Below are 9,890 nucleotides of genomic sequence, written 5' to 3'. Positions count from 1 at the left end.
TAGGGGAGAGGGGGTGGGGAGGGATCAGAGAGGCACAAAGCGAAGGGGGAAGGACACGCGTGTGGCTCCCACCCGGGGGTGAGTGGGCGCGACTGGCGCCCTCCAGCCCTGTGGGTCGGAGGACCCGGAGGATTCGGAACCGGGAGGTGGAGGAGGAGGAAAAGCAGGAGAAGACGGAGGAAGAGGCGGGCAGGCGCGCGGACTAGCAGGCGGGCGGGTGCGCAGCGCGGAGAGGCAGCCTCGGAGCTGCCCCGCTGGGCGGCAGGTGAGTTCTTGGCCCAAGCGTCCCACGTCCCCTCCCTGTCCCCTCGTGCTCTCTGCTCCTGTGCAAGCCCCCAGCGCGTGTGAGAGGCGCCAGGTTGGCGCGTCCCAACTTGGTTCGGGCAGCCGCGTTCCTCCTTCCCCCGCCGGCGTCCCCAGGCCTGGGACTCCGGTCTTGGGGGTCGGGTCCCCGCGCCCACCCCGCTCCAACTTTGCAGGGACCCGCGTCCGCCTCCAGCCTCGAGCTCAGCTCCAAGCTGCGCGCTGGCGGTAATGGCGGAACCTTTTGGCACCGCTTGCTACTCCCAGTGGGCAGCCCGCTGCTGGGGGACACCAGTCCCCGGGGACCGGTGCACCTGCCCATCCTCAACTCGCAGCTTTCCTCCGTGCCCAGCTTTCCTGAGGTATGGCACCTGCGAGCCCGCGGTAACAGTGGACTCCTTCGCATTGCTAGCCGCCCTTGGCGGGGGGGCCCGAGGCTGGGCGGCTCTGCTCCTGGGAAGGTTGCTCCTGCCTGGCTTCCAACTTTGTAAGGATCCTCATTGCGCTCCTGTCATAATGGAGGGCCGCCTGCACCTCTCACTACTCATGTCCGATGGAATTGGGGTGCGAGAGCGCTGGTTCCCAGAACCTAGGAAAGTTGTGCCTCCCGCTAGGAAGAGGCTCTAAGGCTCCCGGAGAGTCCCTCTGATGGGCTCGGGGCGCGCGCTTCGCTGCGATTCGGAATTAGTGCACTGCGCGCGGTATGTTTGCTTCCAGGTGACCAAGGGTTGGAGCAAGGTCCCCGCGAGATCCAACTTCCAGGGCCACCTGAAGGGCCCTTGGGCCCGAGGGGCCAAACCAGGCTCTCTGGACTGCGCCTTAGAGATCGCGAAAGCCTTGTCCCCACGCCCAGGCCACTGTGGCAGGTGCGCTGGTGGTTCTCAGGGCACCGGGACCTCGCTGCCTGGGGCGTGCGCAGAGAAGCAGGCAGTAGAACGAGGGCAGAAAATGTCCGAGGGACACCCCTGCGTTCTAACCCTAGATTTACTCTTTATTTGCTGTGTGGCCTTAGGTAAGCCCCTTCACCTTTCTAAGCCGGAGTTCTCTCGTCTGTAAAATGGTACCTTTCTCATGGTAAAAAATCGTGAATGTGAAGCCTAGGGCAAGCACTCAATTCGCAGGAAACATTGCTGGTATTTTATTTACTATTTTAATGCTGCGGGGCCGGATCTGAGTGATTGGGTCGTTGGGGGTTTCCAGAAACTGTGACGGCCCGCCCCCCCCCCAGAGTCCTCTGGCTGTGGTAGGTTGTGCTCCCTTCAGTGGGACCCAAGTAGTCTTGAAGAAACCATATGTAAGTCCTTCCTGCAGACAAGCCCCTTGTAGCCGCCCAGCTCAAGCTCAGTCCCCAGAAAAACGGAACTGCACTAGCAACAATGCAGGAAGGGCCCCTAGGGTGTCCCTGGGCAGAGGTGGAGAGCTGGCCAGCGCATGCAGGGTTCATCACCTGGCCCAGGACCTTGGGAGAGGGAACGAAGGGGCTACCCATTCAGGCCAGGCCCCAGGCGAATGAAGGAAAACCTTCCCCTTGGGTAAACATTGCGGCTTCACAAAGACACAAGGGAATATGGATTCTCGCCGTTGTTATTTTGAACTTAAGGTAAACCGGAGAAGGAGCCTCTTGTGCCCCAGGCTGCGGGGGCGGCATCCATCCTCTGCCTCAGGCATCTCGGCAGACAGACGCGAGAAGCCTTGGCAGGTCTCGGAGGGGGACATTCTGACCCACCATGTCTACCACCGCCACCCCAGTTCTTTCCGCCAGCCTGATTCCAAGCCCTGAAGGGCACGTGGCTTCGTGCCATCCCCAGGACACCGTCTCACACAAGGTGTTCCTGGAATCCCCCCAGGTCACCAGCACAGCAATCCGAATCCCATTTTGCAGAGATGGAAATTGAGTAGGGCAAGCCAAGCGACTTGCCCATAGTCACCTAGCTAGTAAGCAGCACAGCTGGAGACCTCAGTCCCAGCTTTTGACTTCTTAATTTGGCTTTTTTTTTTTTTTTGGTACATCTCTGGGCTCATAAGCAGTCTAACATGTGCTCCTACCAGAGTACCCACAGCCTCATTTCCTGATATGTCTGCTTGGACAGAGGCTACCCCGAAACTCAGGAGCACGACTGCATCTCCAGAAATTCGGATTTCCCCAAAGTCCCACACCATGTACGGACAGAGCAAGCCACACGGTAATGGGATCTGGCAAAGCTCTCTGCTTGGGGCTAAGCTTAACTTACTCCATGGCTGTGTGACCTCTGGCTGGTCACTTAACCTCTCTGAACTTCAGTTCCATTATCTACAAAATGAGAACAATAATTCCGATGAGGGGTTGTTTTGAACATTTGTGAAAATGTATGTGTAAGTTCTGGAAACGATAGTTTTATGCCAAGATTGGTGATCGGACAAGAAGGGGAACCCCAGAGGGAGGTCTTCTGTAGCAACCATTTGGGGCCAATACTGTAGATGTGGTTTCCACACTAGCTTGCCCTTTGCTCTTCCTGCTTTTTCTTCAATCCCTCCCCCCTAAATGGCCAGAGCCACCCCTCCACCCCAGTTTCAGTCTTCCATGGGGAAGGAAGGACCACACCAGGAAGGGTGAGAAGCTGGGAGTGGTCTAGCGGGGTAGGCTGCTTTCCGAGGGTCTCTGGAGCCAAGCTGCAAAGAGCTGTCCAAGGTACCACCCAGACGGCTGTCCAAAACCTCCCCGTTGTGGGGATGCTGCTTCCCAAGGATATAGGAAGAATTGGGGGGTCAGTTCACCTGGGGATTATGAGTACACACAGGTTTGACTGTGCTGCCTTCTTAGGTGTATGTTTTGAGTTGCCTTATGACAAGACTCAGTGTGTTGCCTGTCACTCGGTTTCTGTGGGTCTGTGCATGGTTTGGTGAGCCTTGGAACATGGTTGAGAGGCACTGGCAACAGTCTGCACCCGTTAGAACGGAGGCTTTTTCCTATTAGAAATCGGATTGTGCAGAAGTGGAATTTGATATTCCAGGACAGAAGAAAGGGACATGCTTCCCACCATGGGCCAGTGTGGGTTTGTATGGTTAACAAGTGAAAGGCTGCAACATGACCATTTTCCTTATTCTAATGTATGATAGCATTTAGACATCATCTAATCTAGCAAATGCCAAACATCAGCCTGTAGATCATCAGCATCAGAATCCACCAAGGCACTGGTTAAAGGCAGAGTGATCCCCACAACACACACACGCGCACACACACACACACACACACACACACACACACACAGATCTAAAACAGCATCCCCAAGCGAGATTGAAATTCTGTATTTTTTTTTATACCTATAGCACCTGGTCTTCCTAGGTGGTCTCCCATCTAAGTACTAACCAGGCCCGACCTTGCTTAGCTTCCAAGGTCAGATGAGATCGGGCATGTTCAGGGTGACATGGCCATAGACGAAGTTCTGTATTTATAACGAGACATTTCCAAGAGATTCTACCACCTTCAGCTCTTGTCCATCACCTGCATTTTACAGATGGAGAAACTGAAGCCCAGAAAAGGTATGTGACTTGCTGAAGGTCACACAGCTATATCGACAAAGCTGGAATAGAGTCTTAGTCTTGACTCTTTGCCCAGTGCTCATATATGATAATGCCACATTTACTTCAGTATAGAGAAACCCTATGGATTCTGAACTTAAAGGAAATTTAATTCTGTCTTTTTCCTGGTTGTTGTCATAGATTGGACAAACTGTTCAGAGAGACTGCACGTGATTCCTCCCACCTTGACCTTGGTGCACATAAGCTCTGAGACCCCATCTAATGTTGGGAATTGGCCCAAACGGTTGACCTGTCTGTCCTTTCAGAGAGGAAATTCCTTTAAAAAGTGACATATCAGGTATAACTGTAGGAACCGAGTAATCATAGGAGCTAATAAACCCTGTCTAACTACAATGGGTTTCACCAAAGCCATTGGTTGCAGTTCATTTGGACAGCTGAGTTGGGTCCCCACCCAACCTTTGCAAGTCCTGCGTATGTTTTTGTCACAGGCCTTTCGTAGGGAAGGAGATCTATGAGCAGCATCCTGCAATGCTGAAAAGTTGAGTCCACTTGACTGTATTAAATGAAAATGATCTGTCAACAGAAAATGCCCCGAGGTCTCCAATAAAAGCATAGCTAACAGGGTATAGCGGGCAGTGGATCTTGGCATAGCCGTATTTAGTGATAATAAGCCAGAGAGCCAAGCAGCAGATATGTGTGGTTCTGCGGCAGACGTCAGCGCATTCGTCCAATGTGTAATGATGAGTGTAAAAGGGCAGGCCCAGTGCCAGGCCCCAAGGGCAGGTACCAGATTAAGGTGGTGTGAGCCCCGCACTGACAAAGCCTGTGGTCTGGTCAAGCAATGGCCACCGAACAAGCTCTGTGCCAGGCGTGAAATTCCTGCACGAGAGGTAGAAGTAAATGCTGCTCAGCACCCAGGATGGGTGGCTGGGGGTATCAGGGAAGACTTCTCAGAGGAAACGGCAACGGGGCTGGTAGCCTTCTGATTTGTAGCCCCGTCTCAGTGACAGAGTCTCCGGTGCTGAATTTGGTCAAGTGCAGCCCGGTCAAAAGACAGAGCGTTGCACTGAGAAACTAAAGAGGATGTCATCTGGGGAAGCATCTGATGCCAGGCTCGGGCACTTGTGGAATCGGTGACTCTGGGCGAGTGAGTTAACCCCTCCGAACCTCAGGCATGTCTTCTATAAAATGAGAATTATAACTGCTGCGTGAGGTTGTTAGGAGGATTCAGGTTGTTGTGAGATGGTGTATGTGTAACTCTGGGCAGGGGGATGGTGTCAGGCCAATTTCAATGTCAGAACAACAACAACAACAACAAAAATGCGCAAAGGAGAGACCCGTTTAGTCAGCCAGCTGATGTGGGCCGTGCCCCTTCCACTCACCCAGCCCCAGTTTTCTCTCCTGTGAAATGAAGGAGTTGAAATTCAAGGGCAACTGCATTTGGAAGCCTGCAGGTATGTTCTCTTCGGCCAGCACAGGGTTTGCGTTGTGTTTCGGTTTGGTTTGGGTGTTTTAGTTGTTGCTGTTGTCGTTATTGCCTTTAGGTCACAGGTCCCTTCGTTAAGTATTGTGTATGTCACTTGCCTGGACCTTCAAGACACTGCCGCTCATAACCCCTGGACTATTTTCCCTCAAAGACCTTTATAACTGTAACATTCTATGCCTCACCCAAGACAGACATTTGCCCAATTCTTGTCCATCGGCTGCATCTGCGATTTCTGCTGGCAGGTCCGAAAAGAAAGGGTGCTCTGTTAGGATCGAAAGCACAGAGCCATTTGATTGGTAGGAGCGGAGCTCCCTCTTCCAGCCTGGGCAGTGTTTTCCTTTTTCCCACCTCCGATTTACATATTCTGTCACCTACCATCATAAGATCACCTCTTCTCAACTGAGATTCCCCAGAAAACACAGTCCTTTTTCGCCATCTGAGATGCTTTGGAACGAAAGGCACCTGAAAGCAATTTCACAGATTTTCAGGGATGTCCTGAAAAGTGTCACAGCTTCTGCCGGGAACCTTTGCCCGCCAGCATTAAACAATATTCAGGAATCTCTTCTTTATGTGAAACCTGATAGCTAACTCGCTACCATGAGGGTTAAAAAGATGAGCTTTTCTGGAACCTGTTTCCAGGTAGAAATGAAGAAGGGAGCTCGTGAACTCAAAAAGCTTGCCCAAGTACAGTTTGTATGGATGAGCAGCCAGTGTTTCTCAGCTAAAGGATTTCGTATCAGCAAGAGTCAGGAAAGCTGCATCTTCATCTAACAAACAAGCCCTGACTCCCAGCTCTGTGCCAGAGCCCATAAGAGAGGCTTGGGGCATAAAGGAGTGCACGACACCATCCTTACCCTCAAGCATTCCCAGTGTCTGAGAAAGAGATCAACTTGCCAATAACTGCAATGCAATGGGGCAAATGGTGTGGTCAGCCCATCCTCTTTGGTCCTTAAAAGAGCTGTGTGGACCACATCATGCTGTGTTTCATTCCAGGAATTTTAAGCAAAAGGGTAACCTTCAGAGATAAATCAGAATAATACTCAATAGCAACTGACATATTTTGGGCATGTTTTTCTCTTTGATTTTTGAAACAGTCTCTTAGCTCTACAATATTCAATAAGGAAAACAAAAACCAATTACATTAATGTAGCAGAATTCAGGTAATGAAAAGAGTCAATAACATCTATGTGCTAGTTTATTTAGACGAGTCTTAGCTGGAAAGACCTTTATTTGTCATTTCTCCTCTAATATGATAGTCATTGAAACAAAACTCCTTTATTTGTTGCAAAATATTTTATAAGATAATGAGACCGGATGGATATCTTGTGGCTTGATATTTTTATTGTTTTTTATTATTTTTTTACAAACATGCAAAACTCCTACATGTAGATAAATGTTACTTCCTTAACTGCTGCCTTCCCTGCCCAGGATTTCTTGTGGGTATCTTCTTCAAGGCTTGCCTTCAGAAATTATAATAGTTCTTTCCGAATTCCCCTACTGGTGATACCTTTTTGGGCTTTTAAGGGTGTATTGGCATTTCAGAAACAGCAGGAAGTCATCAGGAGCCACATTTTGTGGTTAAAATGGGTGATTACATTGGACGAAATCATGCAGAGATTTAGTTTGGAGGAGGGTTCTTTTTCAAAACAACACAGTGTAATCACAGTGGATTTCTCGTCTGGTTCCAAACGGGTGCCTAAGTCAAGCAATGTACCCTGTACCCTTCATCTTGAGACTCTGGTGACAGGAACCAGCTCCCGTGAAGCCAAAAGTCGTCCTGCTCCATTTCTGTGTGGTCCATTGACTTCTCTCTGCTAAGCAGGGAGGATTCGATTTATGACGGAGGTTACCATTGTTTAAAGAACGACCTTAACTGGATATCTGGTGACATTTTGCAAGTGTAGTTCATCGTCTTGGAGGTAATAATGGTACTGTGGGTTCTGTGGGCGACTATCTTTATTCGTAGACGACATGCTTTAGAATTTAGGGCTGAAGCATCTTCTTTTCAAATGGTTCTGCGTAATGGGCAAGTGCTAATAGTCGATTGAATCTAGTTGGAAGTTGATAGGTGTTGTACTAGTCTTTTAAATTTCCTCTGTTTAAACATCTCATAACAAAAAGTTGGATGGCAGGAGTAGCTTTATTTAGACTTTCCTCTGTGTTAAAATTTTTTATGTTTCTTAGGAGAATAATATTCAGCCTCTCCATCTCCGTCCCCTCTCCTCCACACACATAGACACACATGCACACACATAGACACACCCTCATGAGCACCTCTTTTCCTGGAAGAAATAATCCGCAGTTTTGCAAAATGTCACTGTTTTCCATGGCAGCCTTTCTTTACATTTTTCCCCCAGCATTTTAATTAGGGCTGTGAGTCACTGTGCTTTATGAAGGCTGGTGACAATGTCATTTACGGCTGTTTAGCATCCCAATTGAGCCCTCTTCCGCGGTGCATTACATCAGGGGCATTGAGCAATGAGCAGACGACAGTTCCCTCTGTCAGCAGCAGAACAGGCTCCGTGCCTCTTGAGGAACTGAGAAATGAGCTTGAGGTTCGTTCCTGGAATATCTTCCAAAGTTGCCTTTTCTACCGCTGGCTTGATAGCCTTGGCGCGCCTGAATGTGTTTGAGCTCCGAAGAGTGATTCAGAGCTGCAGCTTTGACAGCTTTCTTGGGGTCAGCGAGCTTCTCTGCCAGGCGCAGGGGTCTGACTTACCGTGACACTGGCTCTTCAATCTATCAGACCCCTATGGATGTGAGGCGACAGGGCAGAGGCAGGATTCTGGAGCCCATCCGAGCTGGATTTGAACCCAACCACTGCCACTTATTAGGCAAGTTATCTAATCTCTCTTTAAACCTCCTTTCCTCTTCTGTAAACATAGGGAAAACTCCACTACTCGGGGTTATTGGGACCGTTAAATGCTGGGTGCATTTTGGGTGCTCCATCAGCTTATCAGGAAGGATGAGCTCGGCCATTAGGAAAATTCCACTTAGACGTGTTACGCCCTTGGCCCTTAGGGCTGCTTCTGACAGTCCTCATCCCTAGGCCCCAGGCGCAATGAGGATGAAGATTTGTCAGTCGGGGTGCAATCAGGAAACAGAAGGCATCTGCAACCTGGATTTCCAAGATAATTTAATGAAGGAATTATTTAAGGACACAGTTTAGGGCACCAACAAAGGAGGATGAAGTGTCCAGGGACTAGGGAGGTGATGGCCACCCGGCCCGATGAAGCCAGAGAGGGAACTGTGTGGCTGAAGGTCTTTGGGCCAAGGGAAGGGGTTAGAGGTAGAGACCTCCCAGCAGAAGCTATGCTGGCGGAGGGAGAGGGATGCAGACCTGTCCAGACCACAGCACTAAAATGGGATGGAGCAGAGGCATGGAGTGCAGTCTCTCTCTCTCTCTCACCTCATCTGTGCCTCTCATTGGCCAAACCCAATCAGAGGCCAGAGGGCAAGGAGCCTTTGGGTATCCATAGAGGTCGGTCTCTTCCTGGGGCCTGGATAGGTTTGGAGAAAGGTGGAGAATGGATCTGGGGATGGACAACAACCAGCACAGAGGAGGGAAAAGAGGAAGAGCTCGCTGATGATCATCAATAAAACCAACCCCAGTTCGTCAGCTCCGAGCAGAAAGATGCTTCTCTGATCTAGAATGTGCTGGAGGGTCTCCAGTTTTCTGTAGGATTCTCATGGAATCCTCCAAACAAATCAGGCATTTTCTTTTGTTTCAAATCCTGAAAGATATCCCCAGGTACTTTGAGGAAATGGGAGTGGACATTATAAAATCAAATGAACAGTGCCAGGGCATTGTACTTAACCAGCAAATTATAGCGTAGAGTCCTGGTTAAATAAAGCGTTTAGTCATTGAGGAGGTAAGGCTTATTGAGTAAGCTGCTGAGGTGGGTTTGGTGTTCGGTCAACAAGTAACCAGTATAGTATCTGTTGAATGTCCATTCTGTGTTGTTCTGAACGCATGGCCAGCTGAGCGATGGCCAGCGGGGTCAGCTGAGCGATGGCCAGCGGGGTCATGCCAGCTGGGCATGTGTCTTGTGAAAGCAGAAGTTCTTGGATGCCAAAGCAAGGCATTCTAGTGGTAGCTTCCCAGGGTCCCCGGAATTTTCTTGCTGACCTTCAAGGAGTACAGTAGATTAAACCTGGAGGAATTTTCTTGGCGAAAGCAGAGTGAAGTTGTGGAGATGACCCTGGGGTGGGAACCGGGAGTTGCATGTGGCTCCGGTAACAACAATGACACTGGCCAACATTCCTTGCACACTCGCCAAGGGCGGGGTACTGTGGTCTCTCACATAAGCACTGGCCAACATTCCTTGCACACTCACCAAGGGCGGGGTACTGTGGTCTCTCACACAAGCACAGGTTTTCTAAAATGTGGTAGATACTCCTCCACTGGTGGTACCCATTTTATTGAGGTAAAAGTCACATGACATAAAATTTATCATTTTAAAGGGTACCGTTCAGTGGCGTTTCGTATATCCACGGTGTTTTACAATTGTCGCCTCTATCTGGTCTCAAAATATTTCCATCACCCTACTAGGAAACCCCCTACCCATTAGGAATTGAAAAT

At 49.8% G+C, this 9,890-nt stretch overlaps 1 protein-coding gene and 1 pseudogene across 1 annotated transcript in view; one reads left to right on the top strand and one right to left on the bottom strand.

Moving 5' to 3' along the window:
- NOS1 (nitric oxide synthase 1) overlaps nucleotides 1-9,890 on the top strand; it is a 100,488-nt gene that overhangs the window by 408 nt on the left and 90,190 nt on the right. The window lies entirely within an intron of this gene.
- LOC112477285 lies at nucleotides 3,601-3,719 on the bottom strand (annotated as a pseudogene).

This window comes from Pteropus alecto, unplaced genomic scaffold (assembly GCF_000325575.1).
Source record: "Pteropus alecto unplaced genomic scaffold, ASM32557v1 scaffold113, whole genome shotgun sequence".
Classification (NCBI taxonomy): domain Eukaryota; kingdom Metazoa; phylum Chordata; class Mammalia; order Chiroptera; family Pteropodidae; genus Pteropus; species Pteropus alecto.
Note: the sequence above shows the minus strand (reverse complement) of the source record. Positions and strands in the feature narration are given on the sequence as shown.